Raw genomic sequence first — 6,000 nt, 5'->3', positions numbered from 1 at the left:
GAAGCACCTGAGGTCACCTACTCATGAAAACACCAAAGTCAAAACTAACTGCTGAACCATCTTTGATTGAAAAAAGACTAGAACCTACAGAAAAGATATTCTATTTCAAAAGACAAAGAAGCCACCACAATGAGAAGGCAGGAGGGGTACATTTACAATACAAACAAATCCCACACCCAGTGGATAGGCAACCCACAAACTGGGAAATAATCATATCATAGAGGTTCTCCCACAAAAGTAAAAGTTCCTGGCCCCAGGTCAGGCTCTCCCACCTGGAGAGCCCCAGGTCAAGCTATCAGGAAGCAGAGGAGCACCCTTAGCATTCAACTTTGAAAGCCAACAGGGCTTGATTGCAGGAACTCCACAGGACTAGGGGAAACAAATTCTACTTCTGGAGGGTGCACACTAAGTCTCATGAGCACCAGGACCCAGAGGAAAAAGCAATGACTTCATAGGAGCGAGGGCTAGACCTACCTTCTGGGTTTGGAGGGTCTCCTGGGCAAGCAGGGGTGGCTGTACCTCACTGCAGACAAAACACTGGTGGCAGAGTTAAATTTTAAAAATTTGAAATTATATCAAGCCTCTTTCCCACAACACTATGAGATGAAAAATCAACTACAAGGGAAAAACTATAAACAACACAAATATATAGAGGAAAAACAATATGCTACTAAACAACCAGTGGATCACTGAAGAAATCAAAGGGGAAATTAAAAAATTACCTAGAGACAAATCAAAGCAAAACACAACAATCCAAAAGCTTTGCAATGCAGCAAAAAGCAATTTTAAGAGGGAAGTTGATAGCAGCCCAATCTTACCTCAGGAAACAAGAAGAATCCCAAATAACCAACCTAACCTTACACCTAAAGCAACTAGAGAAAGAACAAATGAAACCCAAAGTTAGCAGTAGGAAAGAAATCATAAAGATCAGAGCATAAATGAGATAGAGATGAAGAAAACAATAGAAAAGATCAATGAAACTAAAAACTGGTTCTGTGAAAAGATAAAACTGATAAGTCTTTAGCCAGCCTCATCAAGAAGCAAAGGGAACAGGCTCAAATCAATAAAATTACAATTGGAAAAGAAGTGACAATGGACACCACAGAGATACAAAGGATCATAAGTGACGGCTGCTGCTGCTAAGTGGCATCAGTCGTGTCCGACTCTGTGCAACCCCATAGACGGCAGCCCACCAGGCTCCCCCGTCCCTGGGATTCTCCAGGCAAGAACACTGGAGTGGGTTGCCATTTCCTTCTCCAATGCATGAAAGTGAAAAGTGAAAGTGAAGTCGCTCAGTCGTATCCAACTCTTAGCCACCCCATGGACTACAGCCTACCAGGCTCCTCCATCCATGGGATTTTCCAGGCAAGAGTACTGGAGTGGGGTGCCATTGCCTTCTCTGATAAGTGACTGCTACAAGCAACTATATGCCAATAAAATGGACAACTTAGAAAAAATGGACAAATCCTTAGAAAGGTACAGTCTCCCAAAACTGAACCAAGAAGAAATTGAAAATGTGAACAGACCAAACACAAGCACTGATACTGAAACTGTGATTTTAAAACTCCCAACGGGAACTCCCTGGTGGTCCAGTGGTTAGGTCTCAGTGCTTCCAGTGCCGGCAGCCTGGGTTTGATCTCTGGCCAGGGACCTGAGATATTGCAGGCCTTGCAGCACAGCCAAAAAAGAAATTACAACCCCCAAACAAACAAAAAACTCCCAACAAACAAAATTCCTGGACCAGATGGCTTCACAGGAAAATTCTATCAAACATTAGAAAAGAGGTAACACTTATCCTTCTGAACCTATTCCAAAAAAACTGCTGAGGAAGGAACATCCTGAAACTCGTTCTATTAGGCCACCATCTCCCTGATACCAAAACCAAAGATACCACACAAAAAGAGAAAATTACAGGCAATATCACTAATGAACATAGACACAAAAATTTCCAACAAAATACTGGCACACCGAATCCAATAGTACATTAAAAGTATCATACACCGTGATCAAGTGGGATTTATCCCAGAGAGGCAGGAATTTTTCAATATCTGCAAATTAATCAGTGTGATAAACGCATTAACAAATTGAAGAATAAAAACCATATGATCATCTCAGTAGATGTAGAGAAAGCTTTTGACAAAATTCAACAACCATTTATGATTAAAAAAAAAAAACTCTAGAAATTTGGTATAGAGAGAACACACCTCAATATAATAAAAAGCATATATGACAAACCCACAGCTAACATAATACTCAGTGTTGAAAATCTGAAATCATTTCCTCTATAATCAGGAACAAGACAAGGATGTCTATACTCCTGCACTTTTACTTAACATGGTTTGGAATTTCCTAGCCAAGGCAATCAGAGAAGAAAAAGAAATTAAAAGAACCCAAACTGGGGGGAAAAAATGACATAAAACTGTCACTGTTTGCAGATGACATGATTCTACACATAGAAAATCCTAAAGATGCTACAAGATTAATTCAGCATAGTTGCAGGATGCAAATTAAATACACAGAAATCTCTTGCATTTTAACATACTTACAATGAAAGAGAAATTAAGGAAATAATTACATTTATCATTACATCAAAAAGGATATAACAGCTAGGAATTAAGCTACCTAAGGAGTCAAAAGACCTCTACTCTGAAAACTGTAAGACACTAATGATGGGAGAATGGCATTGAAACATGTAAAATATCATGTATGAAACGAGTTGCCAGTCCAGGTTCAATGCACGATACTGGATGCTTGGGGCTAGTGCACTGGGACGACCCAGACGGATGGCATGGGGAGGGAGGAGGGAGGAGGGTTCAGGATGGGGAACACATGTATACCTGTGGCAGATTCATTTTGATATTTGGCAAAACTAATACAATTTTGTAAAGTTTAAAAATAAAATAAAATAAAAAGAAAAAAGACACTAATGAAAGAAGTATCAATAGAAGATGACAGAAACAGATGGAAAGATATACCATGTTCTTAGATTGGAAGAATCAATATTGTCAAAATGACTGTTCTACCCAAGGCAAAATCTCTATCAAATTACTGATGGCATTTTTTGCAGATCTAGAACAACAACAAACTATCTTAAAACTTGTATGGAAACACGAAAGACGCTGAAAAGCCAAAGCAATCCTGAGAAAGAAAAACAGAGCCAGAGAAATTAGGCTCACTGACTCTAGATTATACTATATTGGAGAGAGAGAGAAAGAGAGAGAGAGAGAGAAAGATTCATATTAGACAAACCTGTTCTGTGCTGAGTCACTCAGCAGTGTGTGACTCAATGTGACCCCAAGGACAGAGGAGCCTGCTCTGTCCATGGGATTCTCCAAGAAAGAATACTGGAGTGGATTGCCATGCCCTCCTCCAGAGGATCTTCCCAAATCTGGATCTTCCCAAACCTGGATTGAACCCAGGTCTCCTGCATTGCAGGTGGATTCTTTACCATCTGAGCTACCAGGGAAGTACACACACACACACACACACACACACACAAACATACTCTAAAGCCACAGTAGTCAAAGAGTAGGGTACCAGCACAAAGACAGACTTACAGATCAATGGAACAGGACAGAAAGCCCAGAAATAAACTTGTGCACCTACAGTCAATCTACGACAAAGGAGGCAAGAACATAACAATGGAGAAAAGAGTCTCTTCAATAAATGGTGCTAGAAAACTGGAAACCCACATGTAAAAGAATTAACTTAGAACATCCTCTAACATTTTACACAAAAGTAAACTCAAAATGGGTTAAATATCTAAATTTAAGACTGGATACTACAAAACTCTTAGAGGAAAACATAGGCAGAACACTCTTTGACATAAAGTGCAGTTGTATATTTTTGGATCCACCTTCTAGAGTAATGATAATAAAAATAAAAACAAAATAAACAATTGGACCTAACTAAACTTAAAAGCTTTTGTACAGCAAAGAAAACCATAAACAAAACGAAAAGACAACCCACAGAATGGAAAATGCTTACAAACGATGCAATTGACAAGGGATTAATCTCCAAAATACACAGATAGCTCATGCAGCTCAACATCAAAAAATAAAACAGCCCAATCAAAAAATGGCTGAAACTCTAAACAGACATTTCCTCAAAGAAGAAATAGAGATAGCCCAAAAGCACTTAAAAAGATGTTCAACATCACTAGTTATTAGAGAAATGCAAATCAAAACTACAGTGTATGACTTCACACCAGTCAGAATGGCCATCATCAAAAAGTTTGCAAACAGTAAATGCCAGAGAAGGTGTGGAGAAAAGGGAACCCCCTTACACTGTTGGTGGCAATGTAAATTGGTACAGACACTATGGACAAAAGCATGGAGGTTTCTTAAAAAAATAAAAATAGAACTACCATATGATCCAGCAATCCCATTCCTGGGCATGTATCTGGGAAAAAACTATACTTTGAAAAGATACATACACTCCAGTGTTCATTGGAGCACTACTTACAATAGTCAAAACGTGGAAGCCACCTAAATGTCCATCAACAGATGAAAAGGCATATATATATAATAGAATATTACCAAGACATAAAAACTAATGGAATAATGCCATTCACAACAACATGGGTGAACCTAGAGATTTTCACACTAGGGGAAGTCAGTCAGTCAGAGAAAGACAAATATCATATGATATCACTTATATGTGGAATCTAAAAAAAAAATGATAAAAATAAACTTATTTACAAAACATAAACAGACTCACAGGCTGAGAAAACAAATTTATGGCTACCAAAGGGGAAAGGTGAGGGGGAGGATAACTTAGGAGGTTGGGATTAACATATACACACTACTATATATAAAATAGATAATCAACAAGGAGCACAAGGAATTCTACTCAATACTCTGTAATTACCTCTATGGGCGAGAAGTCTGAAAAAGAATAGATATATGTACATGCATAATTAAATCTCTTTGAGGTGGACCTAAAATTAACACAGCATTGCAAATCAACTATACTCTAATATAAAATGAAAATTAAATGGCAAAAATCACAGATAAATATTAAAAGTAGAAAGGGAAAAACAAGTTACATACAAAGGAGTTTCCCATAAGGTGATCACATAACATTTCAGCAGAAACTCTGCAGGCTAGAAGGGAATGGCATGATGTATTTAGTGATGAAAAGTAAAAACCTATAACCAAGAATACTTTACTCAGCAAGGTTCTCATTCAGGTTTGTTGAAGAGATCAAAAGGTTTACTGACAACCAAAACTTGAGTTCAATATCATCAAATCAGTTTTGTAAGAAAAGTTAGAGAGACTTCTCTAAGCAAAAGAGAGGCTGCAACTAGAAACATGGGAATTACACAGAAAGAAGCAGTTCATTGGTGAAGGCAAATACACAGTAAAAGTAGAAAAGCCAAATGTACAGAGCTAGTAGGAAGGTTAAAACAAAGTAGAAAATCATCTATATCCACAGTAAGCAGTTAAGGGACACACACAAAAATTAGATGTAAAATATAATGTCAAAAAACAGTAACTTTAAGAGGAAGAGTATAAATGTAAAGTTGCTTAAAAAGTATTAGAAATTAAGAGATCACCAACTTACATCATGTATATAGCTGGCTTTATATAATCTCACAGTAACTACAAACCTTGAGAATCCCTTGAACTGCAAGGAGATCAAACCAATCAATCTTAAAGGAAATCAATGCTGAATATTCATTGGAAGTACTGATGCTGAAGCTCCAATACTTTGGCCACCTAATACTGTTGCTCTAAAGAGCCAACTCATTAAAAAAGACCCTGATGCTGGGAAAGATCGAAGGCAAGAGGAGAAGGGGATGACAGAGGATGAGATGGATGGATGGCTTCACTGACTCAATGGACATGACTTTGAGAAAGCTCAAGGAGATGGTGAAGGACAGGGAAGCCTGCCATGCTGCAGTCCATAGGGTCACAAACAGTTGGACACGACTGAGTGAATGAACAACAGCAACTACAAAGCAAAAATCTATGATAGATAAAAACTAAAGAAAAAGAA

This window comes from Bubalus bubalis, chromosome 11 (assembly GCF_019923935.1).
Source record: "Bubalus bubalis isolate 160015118507 breed Murrah chromosome 11, NDDB_SH_1, whole genome shotgun sequence".
Classification (NCBI taxonomy): domain Eukaryota; kingdom Metazoa; phylum Chordata; class Mammalia; order Artiodactyla; family Bovidae; genus Bubalus; species Bubalus bubalis.
The sequence above is the reverse complement of the archived record's forward strand: the minus strand, read 5'-3'. Positions refer to the sequence as shown.